This window comes from Equus asinus, chromosome 8, assembly GCF_041296235.1.
Source record: "Equus asinus isolate D_3611 breed Donkey chromosome 8, EquAss-T2T_v2, whole genome shotgun sequence".
Classification (NCBI taxonomy): domain Eukaryota; kingdom Metazoa; phylum Chordata; class Mammalia; order Perissodactyla; family Equidae; genus Equus; species Equus asinus.
Genome location: NC_091797.1, coordinates 54,699,824 through 54,723,362, shown reverse-complemented (window position 1 = coordinate 54,723,362; position 23,539 = coordinate 54,699,824). Strand labels below are relative to the sequence as shown.

The window sequence follows — 23,539 nt, the reverse complement described above, 5'->3', positions numbered from 1 at the left end:
GGCAGCAACAATAACAGCAATTGTCTTCCCAGGAACATGAAGGTGCCCACCACCCTTACTATTTGCCCATATCTCATTTGGGACCACTAAAGGCTATGGAAACTGGCAGAAGAAAACCCTGGGAAAACATCCAGTAGAGATGGATCAGATTGGCTGGATCCCTGATAACTACACTAAAACAGAAAACCTGACTTAGAGGCAATACAATATGGTGGTCAACAGGGGAACTTGAGTCAGACTGCTTGGCTTCATGTCCTGGCTCTCCCTATTTCTCCCTTTGTCACTCCAACCATGTTGCTAAACCTCGCTGTATCTGTCTCCTCATCTATAAGATGAGGGTTATAAAAAAGACCTATGTTCACGTGGTTGTTGTGAAGCTTATAGGAGTTGATAAGTGTAAAATGCTAGAACAGTACTTAATGCAGAGCAGACTCTCAGTAAATGTTTGTGTTGCTATTACTATCAGGTTGTTGGAAAGTGGTTATTATGAATAATATTAATAGCTAAAATTTATTGAGTGCTTCTAATATGCCAGGCAATGTTATAAATTCCTTACATGTGTAACAGGGGCTAAAAATTATAGCAATATTTTTAAAGCCTTTTTTCTATTCCTTGCTATGTCTGTCCACCCCTACTTCCACTAGTAAAATTCTGACTTGGTTCACTTGGCATTTCCCCGTATCCTCAGCTCATGGGCCTTAATCCACAGATTGGGGGGAAATACTCTGAGCCTAAAGAGACAAGGAGATTTATATTTGAAATGGAGAGAACTCCTGGCAGAGAAGAGGATAGCTCCAAGAAAGCATAGTAGGGTGAGCATGAGAAGTTTTAGTTGGCAGTTGAGAATGGAATAAAGAGAGATTTTCAAGTACAGCTACTCACTGTTGAAAGTGAGGGGTGGACAAGATGAAGGCAGAGAAATTTTTTTAAGTTTAGCTATTTCTTACGCATATACTACCCTCTTGGAATTTTCTTAAGAAACTACAGTAAACACTCGAATTGCTTTTGACTAAGCTTCTCTGTTAGCTTATTTTTTTCTTTGAATGTGATGCTAAGCTAAGACAGGACCACATGGGAAGCCACTTCTATGCGGGTTATACATGCATTCTTTCATTTTATCCTCACAGCAATTCCGAGAGTTGGATACTATTATTATCCCTTTGAAGGGAAAAATGAAGCCTAAAGAGATGACTTGCCCACAGTCACACAGAAAGCACCAGAACTTGAATTCAGATCTAAGTAGTTTGACCTCCAAGCCTGAACACTGATCATTGTGCTAAATTAATCAGTTATCCCTTTTGCCTGTATTAATTCGTGCTTCCTCAATTATCCTGCTGAGATTGTTGTCTAAGGAAACTGTCAGGTTTCTCCCCAATACATAAAAATGTCTCCTTTCAGTAAAAAACGAAAACCTAACTGTGTATGTATCTGTGTCCATTTTAATTTAATTAAATATTCACATTGTTCAAAATTCAAAAGGTACAAATGGAATAGAGCAAGGTTCTCCCTCCTAACCGTGTTCTCCCAGCCATCTGCTTCTCCTTCCCAGAGGCAAACAATGATATCAGCTTCTGTATGCTTTCAGATAAAAGCATAACAAGCAAATACATTTTCCTCGCTCTCTCTTTTTAAAACGATAGCACCATATACTCAATGTTGTACACTTTGATTGTTTCCATTTATCAACACTTCTTAGAAATCACTCCACATTGGTGTATAAGGAACATTATATGATTTTTACAGCTGAAAATAATTCATCAGGATGTCCCATCATTTATTTAACAGGTTCTCTAACTGTTGGACAGTTAGAATATTTCTAAATTTATACTATTGTAAGTGATATGACAATGGATACTCTTGTACATAATGTCATTTTGCATGTTAGTATATCCACGGTATAAATTTCTAGAAACAGAATTGCTGGGTCAAAGGCCACGTGCATATGTATTTTTAGTAGATACTCCCAAATTGCCCCATATAGATTATTTTTAACAAAGTACATGCATACCAGCCATGGATGAGGTCATTTGCCCTCACCCTCTCCAACACAGTGGATTGTTAAACTTTCTGGTCTTTGCCCATCTGATAGGTGAAAATGGAAAATCCATTTCTTCTCTTGCCTCAGGTTACTTGAGTTTAAACTATAACTTGCTGCCACTATGAATGAATAAATGAAATGAACAAATAAATGAAAAATGAATGAATAAATCCCTTTATTCATTCATTTAAATAGTATAAGGCTTTTACCACCTGTAAGACTCTATCCCAGCCACCTCTTCGCTGTATAAAGCAAAACCTCTCTTCAAATCATATGTGGCTCAAGATGCCTCCAGATGGCTGGGATTTGAGTAACTCCTGATATCTTTGTTGTGGAATAATAGAATGATTATCGGGCTTCTAGAGGAGCAAATAAATAATATTCCTGTCCCAGTTCTCTCCCCAACCCTCACCCCACCCAGCTTCAAGTTGGAACCAATCAGGAGACGGTCACAGGAGTCAGACAGATGGAAATGAAAATATCTGCTTTACATCTGATAAAGCCGATTGGAGTCTAAAGCTTAGACCAGGAAACAGATGGGTTTTCTAACATCTGCCCTGAACCAAAAAACAACAACAACCAAAAGCCCATAATTAAAGCCACAGACCCAGTCACAGGCAGGCCTGGACAAGGGCAGCCCTCTCAGCAGGAATGGCCACTCATTATTGGACCTCAGAGGAGAGTGCGTGTCCTGAGGACAGGCCAGCCTAGTGGGAGTCTGCAGGAGGGCTGAGCCACATGGTCTCCTCAAGCAGACTGGCCAGTCACTTGCAGCCACAAGAGTGTCCCGCCCCACATCTTTCCCACCTGAGACAGGGTAGTTCTCATGCCCTGTGCAAATGTAAGGAGAAGGGGATAAGAATACTCTACTAATTGTTTAACCTTTGGGGATGAAGTTATAAAGAAAATGGGATCTTTCTGGAGGAAAAAAATTAAAAACATGAGAAGAATGAAGAATGCATTCATTCCTCCATTTGACAAATATTGACGACTTACCTCGCGCCAGGCTCTATGCTCAGATCTGGGACTATAGAGACAAATACAGCTCAGATCCGACCTTCTGTAGAATTGGTATTGTAAAAGAGAGATAACCATATAAATACATCATGCTCACACAAACTTTAATTGAAGCATGGGAAAAAGAATAGACAAGGCTTCACAGAGAAGGTACCAGGAGCTGTACTAGGAAGGATGAGCAGGGCTGTGAACAGCCCTGTACATAACATTATTTTGCACAAGCGGTTTGTGGGTGGGGCAAGAGAGAAGGCCACATTAGAGAAAAATAGCAGTTGTGAAAGCAGAGAATAGAATCAGGTTACGTTTGGGGCATGGAAATATTTCTGTGTGGATGGACACCTGTGCAAAGGGGGAGGGAGAGGCATAGGTGATACAAGATGAGGCTAGGAAGGTACCCTGAGCCAGACTGAGAAGACTTCATAAGCCACACTCAGGAGCTTGTGCTCCATCATTAGAGAACGGGGGAGCCCTTAATGATTTTTAAGAAAATGCAGGATCCAATTTTTTTCAGAAAGGCAGGAGGGCCGGTTAAGAGTTAACAAACTGGTCCAGGAGAAAGAGGTTAAGGGACAAAATTAGCACAAGAGTGATAAAGAAAAGTAAAGAGACTCAGCAGACATTTCACAAGTAGAGTGGTCCAGATGTGGTGATTGACTAGACAAAGGAGGTGAGTGGGAGCAAGTCCAGGGTAAATAGATGTTCTGTTGAATGGTGGGGTCATAACTGAGACTGGGAACAAAAGAGGAGCAGATTTGAGGGGAAAAGAAAATGAGTTTAATTGTGGATGTATTGTTAGAATTGCCTGAAAAATACCTAGCAGGATGTGTCCAGCAGGTGTCTGGAAATAAAAGTCTGAGCTCAGGAGAGAAGTCAGGATGTAGATGGACTTGGCAGCCATTGGTATGAGGACTGTAGGGGAAGCTATGGGGATACTGTAAGAGCAGTCGGCTGAGAAAGCAATGAGGCATATGAGAGAAGCGAGATGATGCAGGAGAGCCAAATAGTCGGTGGGTATCTGGAACAAAGCAGAGGTCAATGGAGGACATTTCAATGCAGAGTGAGGGGGTTGGGAGATAAGGAGGAGGGAGAGCTCTTCAAATAACCATGGAGGGGATCAAATTCTTCATCCTCTTAAATGTTCAAGGATACACTGGATCTTTAAAGGGGGTAGTTTTCTCATTCGTGCTTGTCCTATAGCACTCGTCTCCTCTAAGTCTGCCTGGAAAACTGAGGGAGACAGAAGGATGAGGACGATCGCTCTGCAGACAGCTCCAGCTCCCTCCTGGCTAACTCTCCGGAAGGTACTTCTCCTTGTTTGCCACAGAATGAAAAACGAGAGAGCAGGGTGGGTCTTTAGGAACACCTTCCCACAAAACCCTGCAAAAGCTCTGTGTTTACAAACATCAGAAGGAAATCTAATATCTTGTTTACGAGTTTCTCACCAGTTAAGCCTGTTCTATCTGACAGGGATCTCTGCCAGGATCCTTCCTGCCCGCACCATCTGCTCCAGTCAACAACCTGGCCACCCTCTACGCTCACCTTTCTTTAGCCATCAGATCTTGGCACAAGCTAGTCCACGTGCCGGGAACACCCCCATTCTTTGTATAACGTTTCTATTGATTTCTTTAAAACCATGCTTAAGTCCATGAAGCGTTCCTTCATTTTCTGAGTATAACCTCAACATATGGCCCACACCTACCGCCCTTTGACTATAGACTTGGTGTGTGCCAACTTTTTTCTTACAGAAATTATGTCATTTGCCATAATTATTTAGGAGAATACGCAGACTTTTCTAGATAACCAAAGCTCTGCCTCCCAGCATTAATATTTTATTTAATTCACTCAGTGGACCAATATTTATTGAGCACTTCCTTGTTATGTGCCAAGTACCGTGACAGAAATTTTAAATAAATGAAAGTAAACAAACAGAAAGCATTCATTACACAGGCCAAGAAACAAGCCTGGGCCTCCTTTAGGGGATGAAAAATTTCCATCTTAACTGCTCCCACTGCCTTGTTTGATAGATCTTGCTAAAGTAGATTAGGCTCTTCCTCGCCTTCTGAAACAGAGAGGAATGAACAAAATCTGAAATATTTGCATTAACTCGGGTGCATCCTCTTGGACATCCTGTTTTAAAAGAATAGCTTTTCTTTTTTAATCAGAAAAACAATATGCTCCTTGCAAAAAGTTGAAAAAAGTTTTTTTAATTAATTACCCTTGGTCATTCCACCCAAAAACCAACCACTGCTGACATATTTGTGTCTCTCTTTCTAGACTTTTATCCAATTCATTTTTCAGGAGATTTGCCTCAATAAAAACGTAATATATTGAAGATAAAAGTTCATAGCTTCCTGTCATACAAGTTCACATTATAGTGTAGAGGGTTTTCTAGTGAGCATCTTTTGTTGAACCATGTCTTTGTGGCAGGGTAAACTGAGACTTTTCCCCTCCCATTGCCTCCCGCATCCTCCCCACACAGCCCTACAACCAGGACAGAAATCCTGGGCCCTCACTCTATCCCCGACTTCTCTGTCTCCTCCTGTCCCCATGCAGGGGAGCAGAGCTCACCCCATCCTCTGCTGTGACAGCAGAAGCTTGAAAGAGCAGAATAGTGGTGGATACTTCACAAATGCCTGAGGCTGTGAAATGTGCAGGACCCGAGAATGAATTAAGGGACAGAGTCTTCATCGTTGCTATAGAGAGGAAATGCAAGACCCAGGGGGCAGGGGATGGCAGCGGGAGTTTCTAGATGCTAAGATAGAAAGAAAGGAAAGGGAGAAGTTGTGGAAAGTGAGAAGATTTGTCCAATAGAGGTGGAGGGGGGCATCCATGTGGGATATCCTCTGACTACTGGGGGTGTCCACTCTCCTCTCTGGTCATTGGCAGAAGTGGTGATAGCCTCTTAGAGACTACACTGCACTAGTTGAGAAGGAATAGCTCTCTGAAGGCTATCCAAGGAGAGAAGACTATAATATGCCCCATGTTGAAGGCTCACAAGTTTCCGGCTTTTTCATGCAAGACGGAAGAAGAAGCTCTCATGTGTGTTATATTTGTAATACAGTGGTGCCTCCCAGGACTACCAACGACCAGGGAAGGAAAGCCTATCCCGGCTACCTGTTCAGGACATTGTCTCACCTTCATGTCCCGCAAGGAAGATACAGGCTGCTTATATAAATGCGAAAGGTAATTCCCTACATGAAATGGCCCCAGAATACCAAACAATTAAACATGTGTTGTTCTTCCTTAACCTTCAATGCAGTGACTCCCAACCTTGCCTGCACATTGGAATCACCCAGGTAGCTTCCAAAACTACCAATGCCTGTGTCTCACTTCTAGAGATTGTGATTTAATCCATCTTGGATGTGACCTGGGTTCAGGAATTATTAAAAGATGCCCAGATGATGTTAATGTGTGTCAGAGAAGCTCGAGAACCACTGCCTCAATGTTAGGTTCTCGGAAATCACTTCTCCTCGTAGGTGGTCTACAGCCATTGCCTGGGACAGCCCATCTCCACAACTCTAATCTGACATGTTCTGGAAAAGATAGCTCGAATATATCCAAAATAGGGGGAAATGAATTGGAACAATGCAAGTAAAATGCATGAACTGTAGAATCATAGTTTATTTTTAATGTGTCTGCTCAGACACCTCGACTTTTTTCTGGATAGTTGAGCCGGCTGAAGAAGTGGCCACCAGATAGGCAGTTTTATGGCATCTCTATATATGTGATGGATTATGTGCTCATATAGGCATATGCTTATAGATATTTAGCCAAAAGTGATGAGTTCAAACCATAAAGTATTCCCCGAGAGCTTAAGCAACATGAGAACAGGTATCATATCTCTAATGTGTCATTGTATGGCAACTTGAAGAGAAATTGTATACCCAGGAAGTTTCCAGTAAATGTTCAGACTGACTTTCAACACTTCTGTTGCTGCTGATTCTCCCAGAGCTGGCTAATGGGTCAAGGAATAGTCATGACTCTTAAGTGACAAGACACTCCTTACAGAAGCAGTGTCTGGGGTCCTTTTTGGGGATATCAAGTAAGATCTCTTCCCAATTAAAATATAGAGGACTATCACCTGTTCCCCAAGGAGAGCACTATTAGAGAGCTAAAAGCAATGAGTTCACCTCACAGCTTCCCACTCAACTGCCCTTTAACTGTAAAAACAATTATTTTAATCATTCTGAGCAGGAAGCTGCCCAGAGCTAGAACAGCTTCTCTGAGCATCCTTGAGAGACCTGGACCAGGGAGAGAGCTGATCCTCAGAGGTCCTGGCTGATGCAATCCGAGGACATTCCCCAGAAGACATACTCCTCTTTTCTTAGTTTAAGAAAATAAATTAAAAGTTTAGGAAAACAGCCCTGAACATCACACTAATTGACTTCAGAGACAAAAGACAGATCTAGCCCATGACAACTCAGCTCAGCATCCAGCAAAGACCAAAGAGTCTGTGAGAGCCTGGATCCCACCAGTGGAGGGGAGGTTCTGGCAGTGCCACTACCACAAACACACAAAGCAAACCAAAGAATTCTTGCCCTCTGCCTTGTGTTACTTTCTTGTTTAATCTTCTTTAAAAACTTTTTTTCTTCTCATAGCAGAGCCCTTCAAAGAGATTTTCTAATGATGTATTTAGTTAACAGAGCAGAGAATCCAATCTCAGTTGTGTTTCACCTCAGTGTGATACAGGGGATTCCCCCAAAACTCTTTTTAAAGAAATAACTTAGAATGAATATTTAATGTATTTGTGTTCACTTTGATCTTAAGTAAAACATATCATTTCGTACATTTGGGGAGATAGATCAACTGGTAGGGGAGGGAATGGTTTTTTAAAAAACAAGGCAAATAACAGGGCATCACAAGACTCCGGAAGAATCACAGGTGCAGTGGTGTCATGACACAAATTGCGCTTGTAGGCACCTTCCATGGAATGACCATTCTGAGAATAGCTTTTTTGTAGAAAGAAGGAATTCTTTGGCCATTTTTCTTCCTGAACTCTCTCTTCTGTTTTCTGTGTATTTCCAAACCGTGGCATTAGTAACCACTCTGTCCTCTGAATGTTCTTGATCTCTTTGATACCACTCTCTCCCCGGCCTCTCCCTAACTTTCTAGCTGCTTCTGCCCTGTCCTGTTCACGGGCACATCAATCTTAAGTACTGGATTCCTTGGGCTCTGTCATTGGTGCTTTTCTCTTATGCTCTCCCTGGGTGACCTAAAACATTCCCATGACTTCAATTGTTATCTATAAGGTGATGATTTCTAGATATATATCTTTAGCAAAAGTCTACCTCCCATTATTTCCTGGACATATATTGGCCATTGTAGAGATTCCTCAAACTCAACATGCACAAAATGAAATGCATACTCGTTCCTAAATTCCCCTTCCATTCCTTATCTTTGCAATTAGCACCATCATCTACTCCATCAGTCAAGTAACAAGTTAGAGTCCATCCTCAATCCTTCCGCTCCTCCTCTATACCCAGTTTGTCAACATTTGTCTCAGTTAGGAATGGTTTTTGGCTGCTGGATACAAATGGATGGAAATCACAGTGGCTTAAACAAAAAAGTTTTTTTTTTCCCTAGAGTATGAGGTTCAGAGGCAGACCATCCAAGGCTGGCACATTGGATCCACCATGTCATTAGGCCCCTGTACTCCTGTCTCTTTTCTCTGCCATGCTTTTCACAAGACTCCCATCCTTAAGAGCACATTGTGGTTATAAGATGACCATTCCCAAGTTCCAGGCAGAAAGAAAGATAAAGAGGGAAGAGGCAACATAGGCACTTCATTTGGCTCATATCTCATTAGCCACAAAGAGCAAAGATGGAATGGCTATTAGTAAAGCAAGATAGAGATCAGTTGCAGCCATTCTACTTTCTTAATATCTTTAAAATTCATCTCCTAACATACTTGGTTCAGACTCTCATCATTTCTTCTGTGGATTACTTCAATAGCCTCCTAATTAAACTCCTTGCCCACCACCTGTGCCCCTCACAGCCATTCTTCATCCTGCTGCCATAACTATCTTTCTTAAATGTGAATCTGGTCCCTGCTTAAAATCTTTCAGAGGCTTCTCTTTACCCTTCAACAAAAATCCCAAACTGCTTGGCTTGGTTTTAAGCCCTTCTCAACCTGGCTCAAAACCACTTTTGGGCCTTCTCTCCCCTCTCTTCCCCCAAGCTCCAGGCACAGCAACCACTTCTTCATTTCAGAACATCTCAGTTCTCCCATCCCATCTTTACAAGTGCTGTCACTCGGTCTGCAACAAAAACATCTTCATGTGTAATCAATGATTAAAGATTTCAGGAAGTGCTCCCACAGCAAGACCACTTGTTCATATAGTGAAAAATAGTCAGCAAAACACATTCTTTGTTACACACGTATAAATGTCCCTCTTTAAAACACAACAGACCTGCCTCCTCTGTCTCCAGAAATAATCTGAAGATACCTCTCCAGGAAGAAAGATGTGGGAAGTTTTTACCCACCACTTCCTCAATGGTCTAATTAGTCCAGATTTCCACATGTCTAAGAAGACAAGGAAGAAGACACAACTTCTCACTTGAGTCCACCTTGTCAGCCAAGACATCCCTATGTGGATGAAAGCAGACCAAAGAAAAAGTGAATAATGATGAAAGAAAAGGTGAGTAATGATGAAAGAAGAGCTGTACCCTAGATACATAGAAACTCCTGCAAAATACATTCACCAGCCTTGATTCAGACCTGAGATGAGTGGCTTATGGGCAGGAACAGAGAGAATCAAGAAAAAGCAAGAGGCTAGCTGAAGCCCAAGGTGATGGTGCTTTTCCCGATTTTCTCAAAACTAAGTTGCATACTGCAAATGCAAGAGGAAAAAGTCACAGTCTAAAGTTACTGCTGGGTAGACAAGGGTGAAATTAACTCAAGGTGTCGTGTGTGTACTTGTGTGATGCCCTGGGCATACTCCTCTGGATATGTGGAGACCCCTGTGGAAAATGGGACCTTGAGTCTATGTTGCCATCTGTCAACCGACTCCTTCCTGGGAACATTTCATAGACCTTGTTCATGTTAGTTCAGTGTTGTCCTCTTGACTGTAAATAAATGCTGCCAGCAGGGAGCTGGCCTATCACCCCAACTGGTAGTAACACTTGGCAGCTTTTTCCAGCACACACACCGGGAATGAAATTGGTAAATGAGTCAAGTGTTCTGGAGAAAGAAATATCATGATCACCAAGGCTAGCCAATGACTGAAACTTCTAAGGACACATATCTGCTCTCTGTTGATTTACGTGACTGTAGCTTTGTGGGGAAATTGTTCTCAGAGAAGTTAGCAAGAAAAAACAAAACCAAATTGAGGATCTTGGTGTTTCAGTGACATTTCCTTTTGACCAGTTACTGTACTCTTAAACAAAATATCATTTTTTAGGCACAAACAATTAAAGAGAAATATAAGACGGGGGTTGGGGGGGAATTCCAAAATATTCCTATAATGCAACCCAAAGCAATTTTTGTGAGAGGAATTGGATAAATTATGAAAGGAAAATGAAATACGTGTTTAGAGAAAGGGAAGTTGAGTCACATTGCGGGGGAAAAAACCACCACTCAGACTTAAATTTCCCTGATATTCACATAGCCTCTGTCATCGTGGATTGCAGCCATCACTTTGGATACCTAGAAAACTTGCCATCAAAACTGGAATACTTTGGTGTGATCTGGGATTAGGGTCATCCTCAAAGCACCATCCAGCAGACCCCCAGTGCGGGGTGCAGCCCTGGAATTGCCCATCCCTTCATATCATTACCAAGTCTCAGTGATAGCTCGGAGTTGGCCAGCTCCAATGCACTGGCCATGTTATTGGCTTCCTGCTCTTCCTTTCTTCTTGTCATCTCTGGTTCCCCAATGTTCATCAATAAATAACACAGCAAGGAAGCCCAGCACTTTAGGGAGCACTAGTGGTCTCCTGTATCTAGCACGCAATTGGCTCATTTGACATCTCTTATTTGAAAAGTACTTTTTATGGCTATGAAGATAGCTCTCTGGTCCACAATCATTTGCTTGGAGGCTCTTTGCTTAGTAGTAAGGACGCGGATTCGTCTTCATTAATCTTGGATATGCCAAGGTTATCAATGAAACTGCAGTAAAAAAAAGATTTGCAGTAAGTAACACAGCAGTCAGTGGCATAATTAATCATGCATGTATCTAACAACAATTTGGAACAAGACCAGGTACAAATCAATAAAATACGGTAGGTCTTGGATTTTCTCTCTCTTCTGCAAGCTACTCCCTGCTGTGTAAAGAAGTTTTTTTCTTGAAGTGACGTTCTATAGAGATTGCATGTGTTTGGGAGATAAATATGAAGGCAAGGAGAAAATTTGTTACACCTAGGCATGTCTTAACTTTCAAGTTTCACCTTTGTCTTTCACATACTTTTAACCCAAGAAAGGTGAACTACACAAATGCTACTATCCCAAACTAGATTGCACAAATGGACCTGCCTGTGTCTGTTCTGAAGTTGAGATGCCCATGGAAGGCCACCATGTCTTGATTCCCTGCTCGAAGATGGCAGGCCTGTGATGGGTGAGAGGCAGCAGACTGGGAGCGGAGGAAGTGACCAGAATAATCTTTTTTCTCCCCTTTCGCTCCTCAGTGGCAAACAACTGACTATCCTCTCAATTTCCTTGTGTCTCTTAGAAAGATTAAAATCTGCTCACTAAAGTATCTACCTGTGGTTTTAGTTGCTGTTTTAAAGCCAAGAGTTCGTGGGCGAAAAAAAGAATAGGGAATTATGCCAGCCACACAGTTTTCCTGATTTTTTTTCTGAAATTGAGGAAATGAGAGTAGATATCCACCAGTGAATATGGTCTCACGTCTACACCATCCTAAGAATCTTGCATATCAATTTGTTTTCTAGTATGGGTTGCCCAAACTTCCTCAGGGAGCCATTTATTAATACCTCATTCACCAGAGAAAACACAAACAAAGCAGGCAAGTTACCACGCCTGATGCAAGTTCTTTTAGGATTGAACCAAGTGCTGAGGTGAAATTCCAGGATTCTTACAGTTAAAACCACCCATGGAAAGCTCTTCCTCTCTGCCACCAGCCTTCCATCTTCATTTTGAAATCCCTAGGCCTTTATTCTGCTTGGCTGCCTGCTACTTACCGTCCTTAAATTAGAAAACCAAAGGAGAAGAGAAGGTGTCAGACTTCTGTGTATCAAGGCCTAGACCACTTTGGGGACAAATGGATGTTTGACGGAAGTAATCACATGCCCATCCCTTTGAGCACTCATCGCTGAGGCTGTCAGTGACACCTCTGCATCATCCATCTGTTTGAGAGTTCTGATATGCAGCAGACAGCACTTTCTCTGGATGGGTGCAGTCGAGGATGGGGAAAGCACAGTCAGGGACCATATTCAGGGATATTAATTCAAACTCTTTGGAAATTGCTAAAACTGATTGGCTTCCTTGCACAATCCAAAGAGAAGAGTACAAAGCGCGCATGTCCCCACAGCCTCTGACATGACTACAGGAAGTTACGTAAAGACTCCTGAGATGACTGGGTGCCAATTATGACGCTGCCATTGTTTTCCACAAAAGCTTTTCTCCACCTTGTTCAGCCTCAGAGGAGGCTGAGATGTGGAGAAACATCACCACTGTATAAAAACGTCATTTTATCCTTGACGTCCCCAGGCTTCCCGGTGAGAAAAAACAGCAGTAACCATTCATACTGAGTATTGTTTTCACTCAGCTACATCTTCAAGGCTTTCTTGAAACTGATGTGGAGTCTTAGCATGGAAAGTTCCAGACTTAGAGTTTGTTTTCAAAAGAAACCAGATCTACAAGCTAAGTAGTAAAATGTTGAGCCACAAAATACATCATCTCCCAGGAAAGCCCCTTAAACTTGGGCAAAATTCTTTCTTGATTCACCTGTGGCATTTCACCAGAACTTGTAACCATTAAACATTTCTAACCAATAGACAATGTGAGGGTGGACAGAAAGGAGAAACTGTATAAACCGACGCGCCAAGCCAGGTAAATAACAGAGTTTTTGTGGTTGTTTCCATAGATTCAGCCAACAGATTGTGTCTTCCTTTTCTTTTCCTTTTAAAAGCCAATTCCAAGTTTTCTCTCCATAGCATTCTGTCACCTAAGGAGTGATAAAGACTTAAGGGGAAAAATCCAGTTCAGATTGATTTTCTTTCAAATTGGTCTTCTAAATGCAAGTGATAATGACCAAAGAGTTAAAAAAAAACCTCATTTCTAAATGATCTCATCTTTTTACCTTGAACACATACCACTTAATTCAATACTCTCAAAAGAGCCACACATTTGTTAACATTCCCACATTTCCTCTATTGATTACCACAGGTCATCCTAGTAAAAGGAAATGGATGAGCCAGGATATCTCCCTTTAATTTTTAAATCATCATAGTTTGTCGTGAGAATGAAGTGGAGGCCCATCTAGGAAAGGAATAACCCCAGTAAGTGGCAATTAGGAGAAGAGCAAGAAAGAAAACAAAAAAGAATTTCTCTTGCTGATCTTATCCCTATTATATTGGGAGAGCCAGCTCTCTCTCTCTCCCTCTCTCTCTCTCTTTCTCTTCCCACCCCCTGCCATCTCTCTCTCTCCCCACTCTTCCCTCCCTCTCTCTCTCTCCCTTAACTCAAGACCTAACAAGGCTGGTAGATAGAAAAGCCAAAGAAACTTAAACTGCTCTTAAATATTTCAACTGAGGATGGTTCCTTTCAATAACAAGCATGACAAGAGTTGGAGGCCAAAATCACCCCTCTCCATCCAGGTTTCCCCAGGGAGACAAGAAGAAGCCCTTGAAAGCTTTCCCTGGGTTCCCTCCCACCACATGGCACCAGCCTCCAGGGCGAGGTCTTTCTGGGGAGACCCAATGATCTTTAGAGATTGAGAAATATAACCATTTTGTGCTTTTTTAAAATACAGTTATGGAAAACAGACCACAGTCATTCTTTGACAAGTTGTGTAATTTTTCTACACAAATCAGGGCTTTAAAACCCTTGGAGGGGATAAATGGGAGCACGGGGCAAGGGTGACAGGACGCAGTGAGTCATCTCAACTTCCTGCTAATCACAGGAACCCTACAAAAGCTTGATGTGTCTCAGATTTTGCTGGGGGGTTTCCTTCTCAATTCAGCCTCAGATTTCTATGACTTGCACTCCTTCTTTTTATTTCTCCCTATGCATCACATTTGTCTGAGATCCTCGTTGGTCTATAAATAATGTCATTGTGTCATGCTGGACATTGGGTTTTTAAATGTCAGCATCCTGTGCACGGCCTTACATGATGAGATAACGTACAGTTTTTCTAACTGCATTCCTGTGGCACTGAACTAAGTGAAGTGTTCAGCTGCTGAAAATTTTTTAAATGGTGATATTCTCGTAAGCCGGGTGGTGAGCAGTGGGGGGAGGAGACCACTTGGGCAGGATCAAGTTAATGGATAGAATCTTCTCAACTGTAAGTTTTTGTCCAGATTGTCCTTAAACTTATAGTTCTTGTGATCTCTGAGACTGAAAGAACAAACAGAAAGAAAAATTGGGAAGGAACGTTAATCCATAATATGAAGAAGCAAGAATAAGATGACTTTTTATTCTTCTTGATCGAATTTATTGTTTCTTGTCCCCACCTGCCTGGCTGGTGGGAAATGTGGTCTCGGTCATTACTGGGGCTTCTTTCCCACCTTCTTCGCATCACGCGTGCTGCATGGTACCAGGACACGGAGAAGGGAAGAGGAAGGTGGGGAGGTGCCGGGAACCTGAGCTGTGGAGGCCTCCATGAGGGCCAACACTCCTCTTCCTGCTGCTGTTGACTGGTATCAAAAGTGATTCTACTTGTTAAATACAGAAAGGAAGATTTATTCAAGAGACTTCTGTAGTGGGGTTTTTTGGTAAGAGAGAGAGATGGGGCTTAAGTCAGAACACGATAAGGAAAAGTGGGGATTTTTAGCCAAGGAGCAGGATGAGGGGTGCAGTGGATAGAAAATGACTAAGAGGGGACATCAAGGGTAAGGGGGACTCTGACTAAACTGGCTTGACAAGATTCTTGCCAAAGATGCGTCAGGATGACCAGACACCAAGGATGGAGGAGAAACTGGATCAGACAGCAAGGATGATTAGACATTAAAGGTGGAGGTGCTCTCTACAGTGACCTAACAAGATCCTTGCTAAAACTGGGCAACGCGGGATCAACAAGGATGGACACTGAAGCCCAAGGTCAAAGTCTACTTGGCTTACAGGAGTCTGACTAAAATTTAGTCAAGAAAAGAGCCTTTGCCACTAGTTGCCTGGTAAGGTCTGGACATTCTACACTCAAAGGACTCAGAGATGCCCCCTTGCAGTCACTCTGTCCACAGACCCATGGGAACCTCACCACTGCTCTACAGGCAATCAGCCAAAATCCTTACAAGGCACTTATCACAAGAGGGATCCAGGACCTTCCACGCTTGCAAGCCCAAAAGTTGGCCCCTCCTCTTGGTTTTATGAAATCTTCCACTCCCTACCCACGAACACCGAGCCAATTCAGCTCTTCAGTTGCAAACATTTTCCTTCATCCCCTTCCTCTCTTGGACACCTAGTTTAATCCTACTCAAAGAGTCTTGAAAACAAAACATTGCATAAGGTTGTCTTCTGGGTACCAACAAATCGTGCTTTGGCCTCATAACACAAAGGCTGGGTTTCTCAGGATGGGAGAGGTGAAAACACAAAAGGAGAAGAAAAAATAAATATCTCAAGAAATTGTCCCTTGCAATTATCAGTGGAATGACTTAAAAACGTAATGGTTCTACTTCGGGCATGTGTGTTTTTCTATTGCAATGTTTATGAAACACCCTCAAATACCATCGTATTGTCTAGATTGCTGGTAAAATTACTTCAAGTTCAGGATAGTCTGACAAAAACACCTGATTTTCAAGTGCTGTATCTCCTGAACAAGTTGCAAACCACAGATATTGTATGTGTTAAAATGCCTTGTACCCTGTCAGGAACATGGTGGGTGTGGGACAATTGCTTGTTGATTCTGAATTACGTCATCTGATTCAGTGGGAGGGAAAGAAAAAGAGAATGAACTATATCTTGGGGAAGGGACCTCTCAGCTAAGAAAAGGAGTGATCATGACCCTGTTAGTGTAGAAGTCAAAAGATTCATCAGGGATAGGAGACCTTCCAGATGAAAAACAGGATTTAACCAGTTAAATTTGAATTTCGGATAAATGATAACAATTTTTGCGTAAGTATATACCATACAATATTTGGGACATACTTATACTAAAAAATTTTCCATTGTTTATCTGAAATTCAAATTTAGCTGGGCATCCTATACTTTTTATTTGCCAAATCTCACAACCCTAATTACAGGGTCGTCTTTTAAGCACCAGCTTAAGCAATTGATAAGATAGACGTTGAGCCTGACAGAGGGTGCCACGTTTAGAATTATGCCCTAAAATAGACACCGAAGTGGTAGGCCAAATAATGTAGCAAATCACCTTAAACACTCTCTCTGGCTTCCAGCTCTGTATTGCTTCTCTCAGCAGCAAGCTGGCACTGTCAGTGTACTGATAGGAATGAAGGCCATGCCCCAAAGAGCAGGCAGGAAGGCATTCTACAGGACAAGGGAGTCATTGGCCAGGAGGATGTTCTTTCCTTTATCGCTTCCTCCTCAACAACTGGTCCAAAGCCCCATCTCAGATCTCTGCTCTTCTTTCTTCACTCTCTCTCTAAAAGAAGGTTTTGCCTCGCTCACAGATTCAGTCAACACCTCGGAGCAGATCTCTGTCTCTGACAGTTAAGGCAGCAGCCCCTGGTTGAGTTCCACTTGGGTTTCTCATCATTTTCTTAAACAGCCAAAGCAAAACTCATAAGCCTCCCTCCAGACTAGCTCCTCCTCGCATCTTTGGTCCCCTGGTTTCCATTGGCCCAAATCCTGGGGACACCTTCAACATCACTTTCTTTCCTTTCTCATAACAGTCAGTCTCTAAGTCTCAACCCTTTTTCTCTGTAAATCGTCCATCTCACATAGTCGTTCAGATGCAACCATATTCACCTACCCCTTGCGTCTCAAATTACAGCACCCTGAAACCCAGGCTTTTCCTCTCCAAAACTGTCTCATTATTGTTTCCATGGCTCCCAGCTTCCTGCAGCGTTCAAGCTAAGCTTCTTTTCCTGGCTTTCGTGACCCTCAGTAATAAAGTCCTACCCTGTCTAGAAGTGTAGCTTCCTACTATTTTCCAACAGTACCTTCTTCAATGGCAAGGCCCCTGACCTCACTGTCTTGGGAATCCATTCTCATTTCCACTCCCACTTCACTTGTCCTCGCTAAGAATATGCTGTCTAAACCCCGTCCATCCTTCAGACACAAGGGCAATTTCCTCTCCCCTTGTGGAGATTTGCTTGTCTACAGCCTGCCAGGATCTCGTTCTATAATCAGTCTTTACCTTACAACAAAGTGCTGTAAGGAGATGATGACACTTTCTTTGTTTGAGAAAGGAGATGAACGTGGCTGCCTCCTTCACCAAGATCCTGGCTTCCTTGTCTTTGAGCGATACGCTTAGTGACGAGGTTCCTAACACTCTACCCCAAAATCTGGCACCTTGCATACTGAATATTTCAAGCTGAAGGAGTTTGAGAAAACGGCAGAAGCAGGAAGTTCGCTCTGACCTTCCTCCTGCCTCTCCCCCGGAAGCAGGCATTAGACCCTCACGTGAGAGGGGCCTTCCCCACCCCTGGAGGAAGGGAGCATCCTCATCCCAAAGACGAGAAGGATCTGCGCACACAGGCCTTGCTCAGCGCCCCCAGTTCACTACACTTGCCAAGTACCCTTTGTCCTGTCAGATCTTTCCAAGACCGTCCACTCTTCATCAAACCCAGCATAAATACACCCAGGTTTAACCATTTCTTCAAATCTTCATTTCCTTGTATCCTTCTCTATCTTCCTATAGGCTCCTATATCACATAAAACATAGAAATCAATTTGTATGCTTATCTCCTATTAATTTCTCTTTATCAGTTTGATTTTCAGACCTAAGCAGGGACCCTAAGGGGGCCGAGGGAAACTTCTTCCTCCCCTATGTTGATGTCATCTTGATTTGGGAGTGACCTGGCCCCCGGCCTCTAACATCTCCCACGTGAGTCCCCACATCTGGTGGAACACATACTAAGAAAAGAGCTTCCTGAAGTGCAGTCTTCCCTTCGAAATGAAAACAGTGAGAAAAATCTGAATTGTATGCATTCTATTAAAATTGTCCTAAGTGTCAATGTGTAAGAAGCACTTATGGCTCTTTCCGGCCTTAGCGAAACATTTTTTAAATGTTTTTATTGTTGTAGTTTTTTGCACTAGTCCGTATTAAAAGCCAACTCTCTGAGGAAGTCTCAGTTTCCTGATTTCTTGTATCACAGTTGACTCGTTCAATGCTGCCTAATTAAGACCCCGACTTCTTGCACCTATTTGTCCAGTGGTTTCCACCAATCCATAAGCGTCACACACCAGGCAGGACGGCATCCTCCAGCAAATCCATTGCAGATACGGGTCTTGAAGCCCATGGCAAATGGAGTTATGGTTGGCCTAAATCCAATCCTTCTTTTTGTAATTTGGTCAGGATTAACTTCTCCAAAAGAGTTCTAATCCTTTCGAATTTCATAGAACAAATAAGAACATGGAACAAATAGGTAGAACAAATAAAAATGTTCATCCTAAACGGCCATTTCCTCTTGATACTGATGCATTGGGAATAACTGGAACGATTAATAGAAACTGTCGAATTCTGTTTGAAACCCGGTAAAGTAGAAAACACATACGTAAAAATATTGAAAAGGCCAATAACTAGCAATGGGATTTTAGTGATATCCTGGGACCTTGCTCTAACTAGCAAGAGAAATTCTGCAGGAGGCAGATTCCCCCCGGACCCCGTTCAAGGATGGTCATTTATTGAAGTAACTCTGAGTACAGGGTAGAGGGCAGAAGAGACCAGAAGCAGTGAAGCTAATTAGGAAATTACGGCAGTGATCCAGGTGAGGGAATGAGGACCAGAAATAAAATGGTGCGAGCAGGAAGAAAAGACACATTTAAGAGGAATTCAACCTGGGCCTGTCTGAGAAATGGCGACAAGTGGCCAGCAGAAGCTGTCTGCTTGAGGAAGTGATGCATGGCGGGAAAGAGGGTAAGAGATATTTGTGCAGTTCCTGTGGTGGGAGCGATGTTAGCGAGGAGGTGCTCACTGTGCTTGTCAGAGATTTTGGGCCCCGGACACAGCCCCGTGGATTCAGACCTAAGTTCCGTGGAAGAAGCCGCAGGCAGGAACCGAAGGAGCTGTCTTCTCAAATGACTGTGTGAGACACAGAAGCACAAGCCACATTGCTCCAGGCCGCGGTGACAAAATGTGACCCAAAATAGAGAGCAGTGTTCTCTCCTCTCACACCGGGAACACAAAGTGGCTCAGCTCAGGAAAGTCACAAGGAATGTGGGCCCAGTTGGCCGAGCCTGCAGAGCGCCGGCAGACAGACCTCTGGCGGAATACTGGCAACTGGAAGGCAAAGTCCAGGAGCGGATTTGGGCACAAGGGACATCACAGGAGGCCGAGCCAAAGAGCATCCGAGAGAGACCCCAAGGACACACAGAAATAACCGGCTGAGGGGCTGCGTTCCGGGGGAGTGAAATTCGAATTTGGATGGTGAATTGACCTCATCTGTACCCACAGCCTGGCAGGGCCTGGAAACATGCATTTTACAAATAGATGCACACCTGCACTTATCGTGTGAAGTTACAATCCACAGTTTACATAACTCTCTCCCTCAGGGCTCCCGGAGCTTCTCCAGGGTAGGAGCATGTCACTCATCTCGACGTCCTCAGCACAGAGCACCTGTGCCTAGTAGGTGCTGGGTCTCTGTTGGCCGATAAACAGCTGAAATGCCAAGAGAGCTCTCCTTGTAATATGGAATCTAGTCGCCTGATTCCAAAATAGCATTATTACAAAACCCCAGCGTAAGGAATAAAGATCAACACGCCTCCAGTGGAAACCAGAAATCTCAGGAGGACACTGGGGCCCAGGAAGTGCCTGGTCTCTTCAGTTACTACAAGCAAATGGACTATAGTCTCCTTTCCTTACAAGGCAGAGATGCATTTAAACTTAATAAAACGAGCTGCTTGGCCAAGAAGAGCTGGCAGCTTCAAAGAAAGGAAAAAAAGAAAAATTTTTCCTCTCTCTGTGTGGGGGGCATGTTAATTAACTCTTTTGGAGATCAAAAATTTAAACAACCGCCACGCTTCCACATATGTCCACCCCGACTTCAAGCCCGTGATCCAAGAGTGGCTGTCTCCAGAGTCGCTGGGCCCTGAAGAGATGCCCAGAGATTGGTTTAAAATGAAGGTCTGAGAGGCACTGAGGGGGAGCTAGGAAAAGGAGCTTTGCTACAGAAAGGTGACACGTGCAAACAGGGCCACCGGCTAAATCTGCTGCCGAAACTCCACTTGGGAAGCGAAGTTTGAAGGGACGGGGAAGAGCAGACAGCCCAGAGAAGCCACTCCTTCCCCCAGAACGTCGGCCAACTGCCCTGAGTTAGCAACTCCGGAGCCACCAAGACAACACAAAGCCATAACGCGATATGAAACCTTTGCAGCTGACACAGTGCAGGACAATTTTAGTGTCCCCAGCAGTGGATACAGGGACTGCTCCTCAGTCAGCTCGCTCAGCGGGTCACAAGATAGGGTAATCCCATTGAGTTCCAGCTGCTGCACCTCCAGCCCCTGATTTACGGCCACACTGGAGCTTGGGGTCTTACCAGTTAAAGCAAATTTAAACCCGCTCTTGGTGACGATCCTGTGTGGGAGCTGGCCTAGGGGCGGGGACAGGCTAGGAAGCAGTGAATGAAAAAGATGCTCGCATTTATGATCCATATTGACCTCCTTCCCCACCCTTTTTTTTCTCCGCCAGCGTCATTGATTTTTTAACAGCTCTGAAGGAGGCCCACACTTCCGTCCCCATCAGTTGCTCCGGCTACTGATGAGCAGGAACAGAGCAACTTCCAGACTCAGGCAGGATGACTCTCCAATACTCATGGGACATGGTGGCCTGAGTCCACTGCCAGGGTCAGAGGGAGCTCTTCTCCAGCTCTGCAGAGAATTGTTTCCAAACCACAAAAAATAAGAAATATCAATTATATGTTTAAAGAATTTTAAAACAAATGTTTGGCATCCCAGCTTCATTTTCCAGTCTTAGAGCTTGGGAAAAATCCTGTATTTCTTTTTTTTTTTTTTTTTTTTTTGAGGAAGATTAGCCCTGAGCTAGCATCCGCTGCCAATCCTCCTTCTTTTTGCTGAGGAAGACTGGACTTGAGCTAACATCCGTGCCCATCTTCCTCTATTTTATATGTGGAACGCCTATCACAGCATGGCTTGACAAGCAGTGCCACATCTGCACCCAGGATCCAAACTGGCGAACCCCGAGCTGCCGAAGTGGAACGTGCACACTTAACTGCTGTGCCACTGGGCTGGCCCCTATCCTGTATTTCCAGATACTAAACTGTTTGGCTTTTGACTTTGAAAATGGTCTGATGATATTTTTCCTAAGATCTATGCGGTACAGCAAATGGTGTATCTGCCCATCACAACTGCACAAAAAGGTTCAAGAGTTTCTAGTAGCTGGGACGAGCCAAAGATGGCACAAAAATATCAATTCCAGATCTAAATGAGACTGGCTTAATGGGACTGCTGTGGTTTAAAAGCATCCCAATTTCCCAGTCACTCATCGAGTATGTATTTTTGAATACTGCCAATGCAAATGATCTAAAGATCAGGCACAAATCCTGCCCTCAAGGATGATCCATCCTGGTCTTCAAGATAATGCATGTGTATACAGGACTAGACTAGAAAACAGAGATGATACAGGCCGGCCCGATGGCGCAGCGGTTAAGTTGGCACGTTCCGCTTTGGCAGCCCAGGGTTTGCCGGTTTGGATCCCAGGTGCAGATGTGGCACCGCTTGGCAAAAGCCATGCTGTGGTAGGCGTCCCACATATAAAGTGGAGGAAGACGGGCACAGATGTTAGCTCAGGGCCAGTCTTCCTCAGCAAAAAGAGGAGGATCAGCAGCTGATGTTAGCTCAGGGCTAATCTTCCTCAAAAGAAAAAAGAAAAGAAAGCAGAGATGATAAATATGTCATAGAAGTTCAGAACACAGACATGCTTCAGGATGTGGAGAGGCTGCAAACTTCTCTCAAGGAGTTTCAAACAGGCTGGCCTAATCCGAGTGCCACCTGCAAGAGAGAAGAGAGCCACTCAATTTGCACGAGCAATTGAGAAGCCTCATGGGAAGGGCAAAATACTGTCCATTTGGACACCAACAAGGAGTCCCTTGATGAAGACCCTCTGACAGCAGAACAGGGTCACTGCCCTTAAAGGCCCAGCAGAGAACTGGAAGATAAACTCTTCCAGGCCACCTGCCTTTAGACCGCTGCCAGCTTCCTGAGAAGGGGAAGATGAAGTGAAAAACAGGTCCATTGAAAGCTCTGTTGTCGTCCTGACCCAGGGTGTGGCCTGGTGTGGGGGGAGGGAGAATGGAAATTCCCCACCCCCTCAACCACCCGCTCTGACCCAGAGGGGGTGAAACAGAGGGAGAATCACACAGGCTCCCACCAGGAGGCCTCCTTGGAGGAGACAGAAGGCACCGACAGCAGCCAGATCAGCTGTGTGGCTTCTGGTTCTGGTAGCTGCTGTGGTGTCTCCATCACTGTTACCGCCATTTACAAACCCTGAGAGGCCCCCTGCTGGACCCCACCCTTCCCACCTGCGGCAGAGCCCGGCAGTACTGGAGATGTAGCAATGAGCTGACGGGTGAGTCAGGCAGCCACTGGGTTCCCGGCACTTGGATAGCCTTACACCCTGGGCTGGATGGCCTGGAGAACCCCTGTTATGCTTTGATCAGCGGGTTAACTAAGGATGTGCCCGCTGAGCTGGGCCTCGGAGAAGGCGGGGGATTTGGACACCTGGATCAAGGAGAGCCGCACATCCAAAGCTTTCACACAAAGGCATTCAGCGAGGAAAACGTAAAGAAGGAGAAGAAAAGGCACATTTTCAGGAATGAAAACCAGTGAGATCGCAAATACACACACTTCCTCACTGTTTTTCGCCTTCCCTCTTGCCATTTTTCTACAGTGTCTATCAGCTCAGAGACAGAGGCTTGACCTCCCTCCAAATTTTTTTCACACCCCAGCTCTCTAGGGTTCCTTCATCATAAGTTTCAAAAACACGTTAAAATTCTTAAGACAAACTAAATAGATGAAAGGGCGCTCACACACCTGCTCCTGCTAAATACCTGTCACTGCGTCCTTCCTGTTCATTGTCCTCTTGAATTCCCCACCGCACATGGCCACGGTTCCCTTCTTCCTCTATGAAGAGAAGAGTTCTTCCCTGGTTCTAGTCCCCCCAGGTTATGGAGGTCAGGGACATACCTCCTGACAGAGCTGGACAGAGAGGCAGGAAAGGGCAGATCAGGAGCCTCT

The 23,539-nt window shown here is 43.9% G+C and overlaps 1 long non-coding RNA gene across 1 annotated transcript in view; it reads right to left on the bottom strand.

The window, feature by feature from the left end:
- Positions 1-2,473: 2,473 nt before the first annotated feature.
- LOC139045883 (uncharacterized) overlaps positions 2,474-23,539 on the bottom strand; it is a 67,557-nt gene continuing 46,491 nt past the window's right edge. Inside the window, exon 3 of the long non-coding RNA XR_011505184.1 lies at positions 2,474-11,161. This is a non-coding gene — a long non-coding RNA (uncharacterized lncRNA). The remainder of the gene's footprint in view (positions 11,162-23,539) is intronic.